The sequence below is a fragment of the Canis aureus genome, chromosome 31, assembly GCF_053574225.1.
Source record: "Canis aureus isolate CA01 chromosome 31, VMU_Caureus_v.1.0, whole genome shotgun sequence".
In the NCBI taxonomy this organism is placed as follows: Eukaryota; Metazoa; Chordata; class Mammalia; order Carnivora; family Canidae; genus Canis; species Canis aureus.
The window spans coordinates 6,385,133-6,403,909 of record NC_135641.1 but is presented as its reverse complement, the minus strand read 5'-3'; the positions used below and the strand labels follow the sequence as shown (position 1 = coordinate 6,403,909).

The window sequence follows — 18,777 nt, the reverse complement described above, 5'->3', positions numbered from 1 at the left end:
TTTCCTTGGGTCTGAATTGAAAATACTTTGCCTGATAATGTGTGTTCTGGGTCTCTTCAGCTGAGTTTTCTATTTTCTTTCAGCTCATTTTTTACTGAAGTCTAGTTATAGGAGAGTGCTAAAGAGCAAGGTGTTTGCTGGTGATTAGAGAAATGTGATATTTATTTACGTGGCCATAAGATGTGAAGTGTGGCATAATGTGTGACCTTAGTAAAGACTTCTTCTCTCTGGTCAGAGGGTTTTCTTCCAACTCCAAAGTCAGAAGACTCAGCCAGACTCTATCACATTCTTAGCCTTTCCTGGGTTAGAAACCATAGTACACATGGGTAATTAAAAACTTTTGTGGAAATAAGGTTGTTGTTATCCATAAAACCAGGATAATCTATTTCTTTTCAGAATTCATACCTTTCTGCCTGTTGGGGATTTCCTCAGCCAATGAGGTGAAAATGGTGGACAATGCCTCCTTGCTAGAATACAGGGAGAGGCCATGGCTTCACTTACATCCAGATGCCAGGGTCTTAGAAGCCACTTGACTTATGGAAATCCAATATCATAGAGCTGGCAGGAAAGGAAAATAGAACTAGAACAATGCTTCATATTCCTAGAACTCTATTCCCTTGTCACTATGTGTCCTATCAACCTCTCTCAATAATCATATACTTTTCTACTTTAATTTGAGATATATCCTGTAAGGATATGGAGGCTTATGTTTTGATATAGACTTTAATAGTTTAATGCTCTAAATTTCAACTTTTCCTCAAATAAGAGTAAAAGAAACAAACAACAAAAAAGCCCAAATTCAATAATTATGGACAATATGTACCTTTATTAATAAAATCAATATATATATTTAAAAATCTTCATGTTTATCACTATATTTTGCAAATTTAATTACAATATGTCTTGGTGTCAGCCTGCTTTTGTTGATTTTGATGAGAATTTTTTGTGCCTTATAGATCTGGATGTATGTCTCATTCCCCAGACTCAGGAAGTTTTCAGCTATCATGCCCTCAAATAAACCTTCTGCCCCCTTTTCTCTCTCCTCTTCCTCTGGGACTCCTATGATATGAATGCTATTACATTTGATGGAGTTACAGAGTTCCTTAAGTCTTTTCTCATGTTGTATAATTCTTCTTTCTTTTTTTCAGCTTCATTATTTTTCATTATTTTGTCTTCTAGGACATTAATTTGTTCCTTTGTTTTTCCCAGCCTGCCATTAATTGTATCTAGCCTATTTCCAGTCTCATTTATTGCATTGTTTATCTCTGATTGATTCTTTTTTTTTTTTTTTTACTTCTTTTTTCTCTGTGGTAAGGGACTCCCTGATGTCTTCTATTCTTTTCTCAAGCCCAGTGAGTATCTTCATGATTGTTCTTTAAATTTTCCATCAGGAATGTTATTTATGTCTGCTTTGCTTAGATCTCCAACCATGGCCTTATCTTGTTCTATCACATGAAATAAATTCCTATGTCTTAGCATTTTGTCTAAATCTTTCCTTTTTCATCTGTTTTAGAAAGGCCAGTGTGTCTTCTGATCCTGAAAATAATGGCCTTATGAATAAGTCATGTAGTGCTCAGAGCCTGGGGCTCCTAGGAGTGTCTGTGGTGTGTGCTGCATGGGCTCTGCTGCTGTATTTTGGCTGCTCTGTTCCTTAGGCCAGTTGTCTGCAGAGACAAACATAGTGATAAAGAAAAAAGGTCAAAAGTAGCAAACAAACAAACAAACAAACAAACAAACAAAAAAGTCCTTAACTTACAAGGGGAAACCCATAAGGCTAGCTGGAGATTTCTCAATTGAAAGTTGGTAAGACAGAAGGAAGTGACATGATATATCAAAGTGTTGAATAGGAGAAATCTGCCAAGAGTATTAAATCCAGCAAGGTTATCATTCAGAATAGAAAAAGAGTTAAAGAGTTTCCCAGATAAACAAAAACTACAGGAGTTTGTGACCACTAAAACACCCCTGGGTGGCTCAGTGGCTTAAATGTCTACCTTCAACTCAGGTCATGCTCCTGGAGTCCAAGGATCAGACCCACATCAGGCTCCCTGCTCAGTGCCCCTCACCCTACTCATGCTCCCTTTCTCTCAAATAAATAAATAAAATCTTTATTTAAAAAATGTTAAAGGGGACTCTGAGTGCAAAGGAGAGACCAAAGGTGATAAAGAGAAGAAAGGATGAGAGAAAATCTCCAGAAACAATAATAAAACAAGTAATAAAATGGCAATTAATACATATCTACCAAGAATTACTTTGAAAGTAAATGGACTAAATGCTTAAATCAAAAGACATAGGGTGTCAGAATCAATTAAAAAAAAGAAACAATAACCCTCTGTATGCTGCCTACACAAGACTCATTTTAGACCTAAAGACACCATCAGACTGAAAGTGAGGGGACAAAGAAACACTTATCACACAAATGGATGTCAAAAGAAAGTGAGGTAGCAATATTTTATATCAGACAAACTAGACTTTTTTGTTCTTGTGTTGTTTTTATCTTACTTTGGTATCATGGTAGTACTGGCCTCAGGGAATGATTTTGAGTGTTTCTTCTATTCTATTATTTATAATATTTTGATAAAGATTATCATTAATTATTTTATTTTAATATTTGGCAGAATATACCACTGAAACCACATGATCTTGGGCTTTTCTGTGCAGGGAAATTTTTGATTCCTAATTCAACTTTCATTCCTTTTATTGGTCTAAGATTTCCTATTTCTTGTATTCAAAATTCATGATTCAATCTTGGTAACTTGTACATTTTTAAGATTATCTGGGTTTTCTTTTAAGTTATCTGATTTGTTAGTATATGATTTTTTATGGTAATCTATTATCACAATATGTATTTCTGCCGTTAACTGTTGTATTGTTTTCTATTCCATTACTCATTTTGGTTTTTAAGTCTTTCCTTTTTTATTTTTTTTAGTTATGTAGTTAAAGCATTACCAGTTTTGTTTATTATTTTTTTTTGGGGGGGGAACTGGTTATTACTTTCAATGTTATATTATTATTTTTTTCTGGTATCTATATTATTTCTGATTTTTCTTTGTTATTTTCTTCCTCTAGTAAATTTCAGCTAAGTTTCTTCTTTTTCTAGTTCCTTGTGGTGTAATGTTGTTTATTCAAACTTTTTTTCTTGACAGAAGCATTTAGAGCATTAAAAAAGCTTCATATTAACACTATTAATTTTTTTATTTTTTAATTTTATTTTTAAATTTAGTTGAGAAAGTAAGAGAGTGCATAGAGGGAGATGGAAAAGCAGACTTCCTGCTGAGCAGAGAACCCTATGGTGTTGGACAAGATCATGACCTTAGCTGAAGGCGGACATCCAACTGACTAAGTCACCCAGGTACCCTAAAACTTTTAATTTTTTAGATACAGAACTTTTAGATAAAAGGCAAATACCATATCAAAAGGACTCTATTTTACAATCTGAAAAGGTCATTATTAGCTTTGTATAAGTAAGAAGGAGAATACAACAGTTAATTTTTTTAAGTTCACTAATTATAATTTGCTTTCAAACTTTAGTAGACAAGGATTAATTATCTAATTATGAAATGACAATACAACATAAACCCTTCTATGTTTTCCCTAATACAGAATATTTTAATGTACCAATCTTTTTTTAAGTGGACTCAGGAGAAACATAGTCTTTAAAACTGTGATTCTCATCTCACATGATGCATGCATGCATGTACATACACTAAAGTGAGAATAATATTTCAGAAAGCTTACTTTTAATCACTTCACACTGGATATAACCATTTACACATGTTACACATTCACTGATATTTGAAAGATTACTTTAACATCTAAAGCCAGTTTATGTTTTTATCATATTTATACTTCTCAAATACAATGAAACTTAAAGTTTTGGCTAAGTATTGACAAATTGACCTTAATAATTAATTTAAAACTTCTTCTCCTCTAATCCCTAGAGTTTTACTGCCTATACACACACACATCAGCCTACTATTTCAAAAGTTAAAAGAAAAATCTCTGTCATAAATATATCTGAATCTTTTTATAGAAAATGAATAAAAATTACTATATTTAAAGGTGAAGTACTTTAATTAGAAAGATAAATTATAATATTGACATGATTATTTGGAAGAAAGCAAACACAATTATATTTATTTTATAAAATTAATTTTGTTGTGTTCTTGTTCTTTTAATATAAGTGGAGAACATATGTATATTTTTAAATTTTCTTTAGTAAAATTTAAATAAAAATTAATATTGCTTGATCTCAGAGAGTTAAGCAAACATTCAGAAAGGTTATTATTAGCACATGGGAGAGAAAAAAGAGTAAAGATTCACTTTGTTTCTTTTTGACTAAATCAAACTTAAGTAAATTTTGCAATAGCTAATTTTAAATTTATACTTTAGAAGACAATCCAAATGACAGATCAAACAATAATGCACCCAATCTATGTTTTTGCCAACAAAATGTTAAGAGGGACATTGCAAACATAGAAGAATGTATGCAAACATAGAAGAATCTGGTGGGTATTTTCTTGCTATAATTATGGAAGTATTATGTATATGTATAAATAAATGATAAATGGGTAAATATATAAGTCTTCTAGTCAGAGATTATACCATGTGTGATTACAATAATTTTTTATTCATTGAGACTTGTTTATTACACTTAGTGAAATACATTTTATATTCAAGAATATGGTATATTTTTCTTCAAAGTCAGTTTCATTATTTAAAATTTTTCTTAATCTATTTAATAGTAGTGATCCAAACTGATTGATTTTTTTTTTTTTTTTTTAGATCGGAAGATTGGGGAATTCACTCCCCATTTTAGTACCTGTTCAGAAATAAAATGCCAGGTGCAATTTAGGACATGAAATTTTAATGATGCAACCGAAAATCAGAAAGTTATATTCCCATGTAAGGCCCCAGTGGTAACATAACAGCTGAAAGTAGCAGCAATTTTGGCTCTAGTTAAGCTCGGGATGTATCACCCCATAAGCAAAATTATTTTATGAAAATCTCTACTCTAAGCCCTAAAGATAAGCCTAGGTAGAAATACTTTTCAATATACAGCTGTTACTACATCAAGATGATCTTTCTGAAAATGAGTTTGACTAGCTTACTCGATGGAAGTCCTAATGATCTATTTCTTTAGAATATACAAAAATCTTCAATTGTTCTATTCAAAACTTGTAATGGAAAATTCCATAGTGTATTGGATAAATATTAATGTCTCAAGTTATGTGAGACTATCTGCTGCCTGGCTTTTCATAAAATTGCTAGATTTCATCTTAAAATATAATCACTTTTTAACCTCTGTAGAATAACATGTCACTTTGAGCTACAGTTGCTACACTCCATAAATGATACTAAAGCAATACTGGGAAATCTTTCCTAATTAGACAGACTTCTATAAAAATAAATTTCAATGTGCAATGTGAGATGCCTGTTCAGGAGTCCATATATCAAATTAATAATGTTCATGCTTTTGGCTTGTTTAGAGAATGTTCCTCAGGAAATGGAACAACATGGAAGCCTCTCCTAGGTACCAACACATCTTTTCATAGACCTGTCTGCTCAAACATAACTGAATTGATCTTGAGTAGACTCAGAAGAGAAAGTTTTCTAGAAGTATATTATCTATTTTACAGAATTACTTATATCTTGCATTTTGTTCATCTTCCTTCTGTATAAAGGACTATACATCTCCAGAAAGTCAGGAAGAAGAGAAATATATTTTTCTACAAATATAACCTGTAAGGAAGTGAATATGTCCTTAAACCAAAAATTTGATTAGAATTAAAATGCTTTAGAGCATGATGCTAGTTTATATTCTGCTATTTATATAATGAGAAGATTTTGTTCCATACTACCAAATAAATTGAGAGAGCATATGGTTTTCCTACGGTGTTCTCTAACTCTGGTCCAAAGATACCTGACCCCACCGTTGATGTTGAGTTTGACCAAGTACCTTCCTTCAGTCGATGGAATGTCATTGCATAGGGTATGAACCTAGGCTTTAAATGAATTCACCTGGTTTGGCTTGCCTCTTATCTTCCAGTGAATCTTTCAGAGAATAAAATTCCCAGGCAGTCAGAATTCTGTGGTAAGTAGGCATAATAATGGTCCCTCACAGACATCTACTTCCTAAATCCCAAAACGTAGATATGTTATATGACCACAGGGACTTTGCAGATGTAATTAAGCTAAGCAGCTTGAGATGGGAAGCTAATCTGGTGTTATCTGGGTAGACCCAATCTAATCACAATGGTTTTCATAAGGAGAAAGCAGAATAGTCAGAGAGAGAAAAGGAAGATGGGGTAGTAGTTGCAGAGGTTGGAGAGATGCAAGAAATTCAGGGAGGAGGTCATTAGTCAAGGCATGTGGGTGAACTTTGTAAATCAGAATAAGCCAGAAAATGTTCTTGCTCAGAGGATGCAGAAAGAATGCAGCCCTGTCAAACCTGCAGTTTGGGGCTTCTAACCCCTAGGACCATAAGGTAATACATTTGCGTTGTTTAAAGCCAGCAAGTTTGTGAAAATTTTTTAAAGCAGCAAAAGGAAACTAATACAATACCTCTGAACACATAAGACACAAACCTGAACCCAACTGACGGCCTGGGTCCCACCAGGCAGCTTTTGGTCTACAACAGAGCCAACTTAGATGTGCTATAGAAGTTTGTGGAACAGATACTCTTTCTCTCTTTGCCTGTTTCTCTCTCTCTCTCTCTCTCTCTCTCTCTCTCTCCCTCCTGCAAGATAATTACATATTTTTATTTTTATGTTTTAACTAAAATAGGATTATAGACAGATGGATACATAGATTCTGTTTTGAACTTGCTGTTATTACTGAAGACCATATTCTGTACATAGTTTCATATCTGCTTATACAGCTATATTTATTCTTTTAAATGGCTCTGCATTATTAAGTACTATAGTTTGTTTATTTAGTAGCCAGATGAGGAATAAAAGTCAGCTTAACTGTCCTTACAATACAGAAAGAAAATATGTATTTTTAGCAAACTGGTAAATGTTATAGTGAGGAAAGATGCATTAGAAATTGTTTGGAATTTGTTAAATACGCATGAATGTTAATTTATGCTGAATTATCCACCATGCATCTGGCCTGAATGACAGGAATTAAAATTTAGATGATGAATCATACTGAATTGAGAATTATATGCAGCTTTTAAAAATTTATGTAACTGATCAGTCTGAACTTTCTCCTGTACTTATAGAAATAGAGAAATAGACCTTTAAATGTTGGGAAAAAAGATTCCTTTTGTATTTCATGTTACCTTATTCTATGTTAAGTTAAAAATATTGTAAAAATTTTAGATTTTGAATTTCTTTGAAAATACAGACTATATGTCAATAGAGACTATATATCATATGTATTTAGTTAATTAAAGACAGTGCACATAATTTCTACAGAAGACAATTGCATAATTATTTATTATCAATGGAAGATTATAATTAATCTTTCAAATCCTCAGAGTTATGGTTTTTTGCCCAAATCATAGAACAAAAAAGATTAGCACACATTTAAAATTCAGAACAATACTCAATCTTTTGCTAATCAGTTAATATTTTGATTGTGAAGTGAATAGAAAAATAGCTGAGTACCTTGCTAATATTATGTCACTAAAAAAAAAAAAAAACATAAAATAGGGGCTTTGATTTAGCAGCTTAGCAATAATTTAATTATCTTCTTGAGGAAGAGGACTATGTCCATGTCGATCTACCTGACTTGTATCCTCTATCTAAAAATCATTAGAGAAATTAAAGCTAGGCTTGATGGATAGGGCCTATGAATGGAAATTGGAGATGAGTGGTTAGTAATATGTCATGCAAAGTGTGCAAAGGTAGACTCTCCATACAGATGTGTCTTCACTGTGTGTTCCTAATTGCTAATGGAGGGAGAAGTTCATCCTGGGGGTCAGCTCTTTTTGCATATTGGTGATGTAACTTCCTCCCTAGCACAAGCTTTCAAGGTTGTTCTGTCCTTAGCTCCAGTTCAGTGATAAGGCTTCCCTGTAACCACATCACCAGATGTCCAGCAGCCATTCCTTTGGTTTAGCAAATAGCATAGGGATGACATTCACCCTGGATAGTATGGAAGTATCAAGTGATATCTTGACATGCCAAAAAACGTCTGAGCTATTGCAAAAGTTGTGTAAGATCTTGGCAGATATTGATGGGATGGGAGGATTAACAGGTATTGGATCTGGGTACACGTACTGGGAGATTATCCTTCAAGTAGAAACTGTCAGAGGTGGACTAGGACTCCGTGTACTCTTTACTGCAAAAACAGTGGTGCTTGCATGGGCCAATTGCGAGATCCACTTACTCTGTCTTCTCTGGGAAAGAACTCTGTTATGAGTCCATTGGGGCTTTTATAACAAATATCACAGACTGATAACTTAAAAGCAACAGAAATCTATTTTACACAGTTCTGGATGTTGAGATTCCCAAGACCATGGAAACAGCATGGTCAGGTTCTGGTGAAAGCTCTCTTCCAGTTTGCTGACTGCCAACTTCTCACTGTGTTCTCACATGATGGGAGTGGCTTGCATAGTACCATTTGGTACTGCTTTCTGGGAAGAGCTCCCATGCTTAGGACTTGCCATCTATTAAATTCCCCTTCTTCCTCAACTCTCTCAGTCCACTCTCCAAAGCTGTACCAGAGCTACTCCACCCCTCTGTATCCACCCCTCATTTGCCAAAAATGATTTTGTTCCTGCTCTTTTCTGATGGAATTTGATGTTCTAATTATTGGCAATTTTGAAACAAATGACTTTTTTCCCAGAGGGGGAAAGGGCTTCAACTATAGACACACCCAGAAGGAGTGGACATAATATGGGCTTGCCATTCTTCTAATGAAGTAAGGAACAAACAAGAAATGTCAGTTGATCACTAATTTTCTGTCACATTTAACAGTATGTGTGAATGACATAAAGAGATATTTGCTAGCAACTTCCTGAGTTGCTATCATTGAAATTCATAAAATGAAATTTGGTGGAGATTAGCACTTTATCAGTTCAATTTTGACTAGGAAGGCCATCCACCAAGCAAAAATCTCCAAGTTCTACAGCATATGATCACTGAGGTCAGAAAGTTGTAATTTCATAGGTTTGAATGAAGGATATTTGTGATTTCCTATCTTGATTACGTATATTAATTGCTGTGCTTTTATTTTCTTTTAGTAGAAAATATTAACACCTTTATTATTACAAATGTTTACATAATATTCAATGTATTATCCTACATCAGCGTCAGTTGAACATAGTCTTATGAATGGATGCAACTAGAATAGCATACAACTTGCTATCAATATAGCTATAGGAAAATATTTTGGTAGTATTTAGAAATATTAGAAATCATTTTAAACAGGCTATCTCTGTATTATTTAAGTTAATATTTATTGAATTCATTTGATGTTTAAATTATTATGCATTTTAATATTTTGAATGAAATTGCTAACTTGGAATTTATATAATTTCCTAGCAGTGCCACTACTGAAACTTGCTTATTCTGCTTGTCTCCAGTTCTTTGTTATTGCTTAATCCTTCTGCTCTGGAAAGTGAAATATGTTCCCCATGGAGGTTTTTGCTCTCCAAAAATGTAAAAAAAAATTGACAGCTCTCCAATGAAGATTAAATTAGAATAACAGCCCACAAAAGGAAAAAAAATACAACCATATAAGCACATAATTGTTCATCAGAACCTAGAACTTGTGAGACAATGACTTGTTTCCAGGCAATTATGTCATTGCCTGGTATGCCTCAGATATTGCTGTTCAGGCATCATCAAGGGGCGAATCTGAGGCTATAAACTCCTCCCTGAAATGTGTAATTATCAATGAAAGCATGCACCCAGCAGTTACTCTGCATTGTTTCTCTGAGGTTACTGAAATAGCCACAAACAGCTAAAAATGGCTGCCTAAGACTGGAAATCCAGGAAAAAGAGATTTCCATGAACTTGTTAGTTTTTTGTTGTTGCTAATGAGTTTCAACTCATTGCTGCTAATGAGTTTTAATGCTTGTACCAACTAGCAACAAACTGAATCAATGAAACAGGCTCCCATTTAGCTGGAGGAAATGTAATTAACCGTGATGATTTATAATAGTAATAACTGAAATAATTAATAATAAAGTAATCTTAATATTTTAGGCATTTGTATTTGTGTATTACTGGGTTTCTGTCTTCCGTCAGCATTTTGATTACCAGGGTAAATATAGGGAGTATTTCAATTATGTACAATTGAGTCAACCACAAAACTATGATTAGAGTGATTTTCCCTTCATCAATATGGTGCACTAATTTAAATTTGATAGAAAAAGGAAGCAATGTGTATAATATATGAAAGAAAATAAAATATACACGCATTTTTCTCTTGAATTTCTAAGCATTGGAAGGCATGTTTCATGAAATGTAGGTCATATATACATATTTTATGACACCACAAGTACTGATACATAGAAGAAAATCAACCAAATGATAATAGCATATTAATGTTCTATTTTACAAATTCAGAATGATTTCTAATGAATTTTGCTATTCAATAGTCCAATTTTCTTTCACAGGTAGATAACTAGTGATTATATATGGGCTCAAGTATGTTAGCTTCCTTAAGAAATTACCTGCTTTAGAGGGAAATTCCTTGCTTTAATTCTCTTAATTTCTGGATGGCAAAGGAATATTGCCATATAGGTAGTATAAGTTAACAAGGAAATTACATTTTAAGACTATAACTTTTAAGGCACAGTTTTTTATTAAAAGAATGATGTATTTTTTGAAAGTAGAATTTTTATATAATTTACGTATTTTCCAATATAATACAAGTACTTGTAAATAACAAATTAAATGTCATGACCTAGTTTACATTCTTGTGATATATTGATTTTTATGTTTTCTCCTGGCAAGACATCAAGCTTAGCTCTGTGGTTTTGTGTACCTGGGAAATGACACACTCTTAGAAAAGTTGTGATCATCTCAGCTAAATTGCCAGAATGAAAGCAATCCATGTTCAAATGCAAAACATGGCCAATTACATGAATTCATCTGTCATAAAATGCTTCAAAAAAGTTTTCCAAAAAACCTGAGCTATTTCTGTCCTAATTCTAAGTGTTCTTATTATTGTATAAATGCCAGGAAGGCAAGCATCTATTCTGTTACTCTTGGAAGTAATAAGAGTAGACTGAGGTCTCCTATAAAACCCCTGATTAAGTCCTTACCTTATCTGTCTTCATTGGTTATTGAATATGTTCAATTTCACTGTGAATTGAAATGGTAACATAACAAGACAAAAATGAATTTACCTAAGTGTGTTTCCCAGACACAAGAGTTCTAGTTCTATACTTTCAGTATTTTTAATTAATAAAGTGATGCTAAACAGTGGGAATTCCTTGGGGTGTCTTGGTGCACAGTCTTGAGGTCCTGTCCTGCTCCCTCTACTGTTTTCTGAACCACCAAGATCTCCACTTCAAATTCCCTTGGACTATGACAATAGGACAGATTATATAAAACACTGTGAAATAGTTATACTCACATTCAACTATAAACACATGATAATTACAGATCAATTACTTATAAGATTAAGATAATAAGAACCACAAAATTAATGATTCAATTGTTTTGAGTCACTTGGAGAATAGAAAAGACTACACAGAATCATTTTCTTAGCTGTCCAATTTTTCTCTTTAGGACAACAGGGTCAGAGAAAAAGATGGGACTGTGGAAGTATAACTTTGAAGTAATGACTGATTTGAGGTGTTTTAACCCATGTTTTGGGTTAAGACAGGCTGTTCTCATATTTTGCTTAAGGAGTTCCCACTTTATTGACTTGAACCTACTTCATTCACCTTTTGGAGTGAATAGAAATAGAGAATTGTGATACAAATTTTTATTGACAGATCCTCATAGGTATGAGCGAGGGTGCTCATGTGTTTCATCATATCATCTCTTGCAATTTCTTTTCCATTATTATTAGGTTTAAACTTCTCAAATTTCCTCTGTCTTCAGTGCTAGCTAATGGATTTTCCATATTTGGTCCTGATATTTCACATCCTATCTAAAAACTAGTGAAAGGAATCTGAGAAAGATAAAAGAGAAAAATATTCCCCTTTCCCCTGCAGAAAATTCAGTACTATTCTGCATCCTAATATAAATTCTCACAAACTTGTGAAATGAGAACACTCACCAAAGTCAGGGCAGAATTTTGGAAAAAATGTCTAACATTCTTGCTGTTGTTAAATTGTCTCAGAGAAGTTATTTGTACAAAGATGTCCTTTAGGGAACTTGAACTTCAGTGAATGATATTATGGATTGGGACCTATAACTCCTAAACATTTGCACTTTAGATGCTGGTTTTTAAAAGCTTAAACGATTCTGTAGTTGTGTAATGACAAACTAAGAGCTTTGCAACGCCCGTCTTTTCTGGGTATCCAGGGGTATGAATAAATACAAAATCTCTTAAATTCCTCATTCATTCACACAGTGGAGACTTTTGTCCTCAAATAAATTAGTAATGATCTTTTTTAAGTATTAACTTAGATAAGCTTGTTGAATTTCCCAATACTACTAAACTCTTCTAAGTATCAAATTTGTTTTTACTTGATCTACTATAATGTATGCATAGTAATTACATATGTAACACAATATGTATGATATATGATATATATGGTGCACGTGTACTCAGATATATATATTTAATTACAGGGTATTGAGTTGCCATCTACCCAATCCACATCTGTCAATATCAGGCCCAGTTGTTGATATTAATTTTCCCCAATTTTGGTTAACATATACAAGTAGTTCTGTACTAGTGGTATTTTTGCACCCCCCCCCCAGCACATTTATCAATATCTGGAGACATTTTTTTGCTGATTAGATTTGGAAGGGGAAGCTGTTCCTTGCACCTAGTGAGTAGAAGAAGCTAGGGACGCTGCTACACCATCCTATAATGCACAGGACAGCCCTTACAACCAAAAATTACATGGCCCCAAATTTCAACAACATTGAGGTTGAGAAACCCTCATATAACTGCTAAATGAATAACAAATAATATATATTAAGATGTAAGGAATTAAGAACTTAATATATTAGTTTATTGAACCAAAATCTAAGTAACTACCATTATAGTTCATGCAGTCCTGAAGTCCCAATTTTTATGTTACCAGTAGATAAAACTACTTATTTTTAGAAAAGCAAGGTGTTAAGGTCCTACAATTTGGAATCATGTCAAAATTTAGGCTCATGTCAAAGTTTCACTTACTATACGTACGACCCTTGGACAATTAATTACTAAATAGCACATGCTGAATTAGTCAGCTTGGGCTGCTGTAACAAAACACCATAGACTGAGTGGCTTAAATGACAAAAATATATTAATCACAGTTCTGGAGGATGGAAAGGCCATGGTCAAGGTGCTGGCTGATTCAGTTCCTGGTGAGGACCCTCCTCCTCCTGGCTGGATGGATGCCTTCTTGTTGTGTTTTCATATGGCAGACAGATCATCTTTCTTTCATCTGTTCTATAAGACCACTAGTCCTATTCTTGAGGGCATCACCCTTACGAACTAATTACTTATTAAAGGCCCCATATTTAAATGCAATTACATTTGGAGTGAGGGCCTCCACATATGAATTTTGGGAACACATTATTCAGGCCATAGCATATGCCTTAGTTTACTCATCTAAAAAACATTCATACTAATATTTACATGTTAGAATTATTGTGGTATTAAATCATTTAAAATTTATAAAGTTTGTATGGTAGTAGCTGTCACACATTATACATTATATAAATACTATCATTGTATGTTTGAATATTGAATTTTACAATTAAGGGTTTTCCAAATATGTGAGGGTTTAATATGCAGATCATTTTCAGGATGAGAAAGCATTTTACTAATATAAAAAAGCATTTATTTTAATTTGAGAGCATTTCATATTAATAGTATTTTGTTTTTGAATGATACTTTCACCTTCTTGTCTAATATTTTAAACACTCTTATAAGTGAAAAGATTTAAAATCTACTATCTCTCAAGCAAGAGCTTCCAAATCATTATACCAAATGAGTACTTTCAATCTATCAAAGAAGGGTCAAAAATATTTTTATGTTGCTTATATTCAATAATCAATCATATTCTGCAGAATGGTGCTGTTGACTTCAATTTTAATTGATTTTTGAGATAAATGATAAAAAATGAGTATTCTATAAGGAAAAGTATAAGGACATTTACTAATGTAAGATATGAATAAAGTTTAAAGGATAGAATTGTTTCTGTTTGTGATTTTTAAACTTCTTAGTCATTAAGCATGCAAAGTTAATATATAGTTTTTATATATAAAAGTACTTATGAAATTTGAACATTGTATAATGTACGTTAGAAATATGCCAGCTAAGTAAGGCTTATATTGAATTTTCTCTTGCTTCTTCTTCAGACATTTTATCTAATGTTTCTATACCCTATACACACTTGTGATGATGTGACCCATTTTCATGCCTTGGAGTTCCATATACACTCTGAAAAAATCCCAAAATGTTATCTGTACTTCAGAACTCTACTTCATCTACACTCCAATCATTAGATAATTTCTGAACTAAATTTGCATCTAGGTTTGGCAAGATCATCCTTAAGTCTACTCTTGAAAATCTAAATGCAAAAATAAAATAAAATATTTAGTAGAAATAAATACCTGCATCTCTTACTCTGCATAATGCCTAGTGTGAACTGCTTGCAACCAGTGAATATTACTTCTGAGACCTTGATTCATAAGTTTCTTTGGTAAATGAAGTTCAACACTGGTCACCATAAAGTCATGCAAAGTAGGACTGCTCATGACATAATGAATCTTTGGAGTAATGTTCCCCTGCCCTCTACTCTCACAATAGAGGCTCGTGCAACTCATTTCCCAGTTGAGGAAGGGTGTTAGTGAGTTTTGACAGAGGTTTCCTCCCTATCATTCCATATAAAAAATTAAATATACAAGTTTCCCTACAGCAATGTGTAAACTCAAATTTAATAATGAGTAAATTATCTTTCAATTTTGCATTTATTTCTAGATCAAATGCTTAAATTTAAAAGTGTCTTAAAATCCCGAGTGAAATTTTGCCATATGGAAAAATATTCTTGTTTTGTTAACACTTTTAATTTTAAAAACTGTTATTTTAATGAATTTCATCAAAGCCCACTCCTCAGATAAACTTGAAGTGTGTGTGTGTTAAGTTCAAAAGAAGTATAGATTAAACTTCAATTTACATAATACTCGACTAAATTAAAAAAAAAAAAAAACGGCATTCATTTGGTGAATAGAACTTCCTCTCTATGGTCTTTCTCCCAGAAAATGTTAATCACAGTCAAACCGTGAGATAAATATTAGAAAAACAAATTGAGGGGCATTTTATAAAATGTCAGATCAGTGTTTCTCAAAGTTGTCAATAACAGCAAGAAAAAGGAAAGTTTAGAAAAAGTTACAGAGCAGAGGAGGCTAAGGAGACATGATGCGTAAATGTAAAGTGTTATCCTGGATTGGATCCTGAAACACAAAAAGGACACGAGGGAAGAGAGAATGAAATCTGAATTGACTATGGAAGTTAGCAAATAAGAGTATACCAGTTGCTTACTTAGTCTTGACAAATGCATCATACAGATGTAAGTTAACAATAGGGGAATCCAGGTGTGGTGCCTATGGGAACTCTCTGTACTCCATTTACAACTTCCCTGTGAATCTAAATTTAATTAATTTTTTTTTTTAAATTTTTTATGATAGTCACACACAGAGAGAGAGAGAGAGAGGCAGAGACATAGGCAGAGGGAGAAGCAGGCTCCATGCACCGGGAGCCCGAAGTGGGATTCGATCCCGGGTCTCCAGGATCGCGCCCTGGGCCAAAGGCAGGCGCCAAACCGCTGCGCCACCCAGGGATCCCTAAATTTAATTTATTTTTAAAAGATTGTATTTATTTGTTTGTTCATGAGAGACACAGAGACAGGCAGAGACACAGGCAGAGGGAGAAGCAGGTTCCCTGCCGGGAGCCCGATGTGGGACCCGATTCCAGGACTCCAGGATCAGCCCTGGGTTAAAGGCAGGTGCTAAACCGCTGGGCCACACAGGCGTCCCTCTACATTTATTTTAAAATAGAACTTATTTGCCTAAAATATAGCATTCAGCAAAAGGTCAACAGATTACACAAATGGAGTTATAAGCAAAACTTGCCATTTCAAATAATTGATTTCTTTATATCTTTAATCATTTGGTAGGATAGAAATTTAAAGCATAGTGACATTTATGAGAAAGGCCAAAAAAAATGGTTTTTTTTCTGTTAATTAAAAGAGGGCCATAGGAAAACAAAAGTTACAATTAAATTTAGAATTTGGGAGAGTATAGCCGTATCTATAGTGGCAAAAGAGCCGTCCGTCTTTCCTTCTGGAGATGCTTACGAACTAAATGAAACTAATGAGCAGAAGATAGTGTGAATAGCTATTCTACATTTTACTTTCACGTAATTTACTTTGTCCAGATCCCTAGAAGGATTTGTATCAGTCCAACTAGATTCTAATTACATGCTCAAGTCAGCACAACCGAGGTCTCTACAAGATGAAACCGTTTGGAATGGTTCCTCGAGTCCCGCTAAGCGCGTCCCCACTCCTGAGTCAGCACCTTGCGGTCCCGCGGGGCGCACCGGCTACCGCCGTCGAGGGGCGCGGAGGGCTGCGAACGGCCGCGGCGAGTCCGTGCGGGCTCGAGCGAAGCACACAGGCGCGCGCATGCGCCCTGCGTCATCCGGCAAGTACGGACCGTACCTGGAACGTTTCGATGCAAGAGTAGAGCTGCATTTGCCGCAGGAGAACAGGTACTTCCCACCCAGGAGAAATCACCTTTAAAGGAACCTTTAAAAGACCGATGGAGACCAGCGGCAGCGCCCTGAGGTCTGGAGGGAGCAGCCGCCTGCGGACAACGGGCTCGGCGCGGCCGGTCGGGACTGGGCGCCGGGCACCGGGCACCCCCGCCGCCGCCCTCCGGGCCGCACCGTCGCCCCGCGGACCACGGGGAGGACGTTGCCGCCAATTTGGGGCCCGAGCTGGGCGTCGCGGAGCCAGTGCGGGAGCGCCCGCGGGGGTCCCGGCCCTCGGGGGCCACCGGGGCAGGGAGGCGGGAGCGGGGGAGGCGCCCTGCGCAGGCCGGGGCGAGCCTCGCGGCCGCGGGTGCTGAGCGCGGGGGGCCGCGTGCAGGACGGGGAGGCCTCGTGCACCCGCGCCCCACGGCAGCGCCGAGACTCGGCCGGCTGCGGCGGGGCCCACCTCGGGGCCTGCCCGGGAGCCGCCGGCCCCCGCCGGCCCCCGCCGGCCCCCACCGGCCCCCGGGCAGGGCAGGGACGACCCGCGGGGACCAAGCCCTGGCGACCCCCGGCGCCTGGGGTGGCTGCGCAGGCCGGCGTGACACTTCTGGTTTCACTGCGACAAACCATGACGATATTTTAAGAGTCTCAAACCTTGCTATTTGGGGATTATTAATTCAACAAAAATAGTAATTTACCTTGAGTAGGTCAAAGTCCTTAACTGAGTATCAAACGCCTGAACCTTGAATCCTGCACATACGAGAAGGTGCTACGGCAGCCGCCATCCGCCATCCGGCAACTTTGGTAGCACGTCGGTACTGTGGGTCATTGAGCACTGACCTTTAACGTCCTGGATTAGGAGCTCTAGAAAGCACAGAGACCTCTATCTCGCGTTATAAGCATCTTTGTAGCAAAAACGGATAACTGCTGCATATTTAATGTTTTATATTTAATCAAAAATTGCTTCTAGGTGATTTTCTGGAAATAAGATGTATACTTCTGCCCACATTCCATTTGTAAACATGCCGCTTACTGGGCCCATGGACAACATTTTGCACATTATAATTTGGATGAAATATTTAAGAACCATATTGCACTATTAGTTAAAAGAAAAGCAGCTTAGAGAATAAACTTTCTACAATTTATAGAATAGACTGACAATACCTGATCTTATTATTGATAGAGGAAATACTCTTTTGCATTATAAATTAATAGAACATGATCTGGAAAGGAATAGAAAAGTCTTCCTTCTGATTAAAATGGGCACTTTACTAATCACTATGTAGTATTGTCGTCCTAATACTTTTTATGCCAGTTTTCCTTTTAGAAGCTATATTACACTCTTGATATATTTAGTTTGAAGAACTCTCCACATTCCCAACCATTTCCAAAAAAAAAATTACGATAAGTGTGGGTGAGACAGAACTTTTCTGTAATCCGCCAGCTCAAACTATTTTTAGACTTTTTAGGTTGCTTGAAATTTTATACAGTGTATTGAGCATCTTCCCCCAAAGTTTATTTTTCATATGCATGACCATTACTTTTGTGTGTGTGACATGTAAGCCAAACACTAAAATGCTTATAAAAATCTTTAAAAATGCAGGTGATTGGATTATTATAAAGTGAAAACTGATGGGCCCACCACCCAAAGAAAGAATAAAAAATTGGCAGAAACTTTCTTGAACCTTACTTCTTTTGGTTCTCTTCCCCAAATTTTAAGATAATCATTCACTGTATCATTTTCATTTATTTGTATTACCACCTAGGTATGTATTTCTTTTTTTTTTTTTTTTTTTTGAGACCTTATTTATTTATGAGAGATGCAGAGAAAGAGGCAGAAGGAGAAGCAGGCTCCCTTTCGGGACCCTGATGTGGGACTTGATCCCAGGACCCCGGGATCACAACCTGAGCCAAAGGCAGATGCTCAACCACTGAGCCACCCAGGCTTCC

The 18,777-nt window shown here is 35.6% G+C and overlaps 1 long non-coding RNA gene across 1 annotated transcript; it reads right to left on the bottom strand.

The window, feature by feature from the left end:
* Positions 1-1,246: 1,246 nt before the first annotated feature.
* LOC144302142 (uncharacterized) lies at positions 1,247-16,929 on the bottom strand. Its single transcript, XR_013369014.1, has 2 exons — positions 16,793-16,929; positions 1,247-1,664 (listed from the first exon to the last, which is right to left on the bottom strand). It is a non-coding gene; the product is annotated as an uncharacterized LOC144302142 (long non-coding RNA).
* Positions 16,930-18,777: the final 1,848 nt, after the last annotated feature.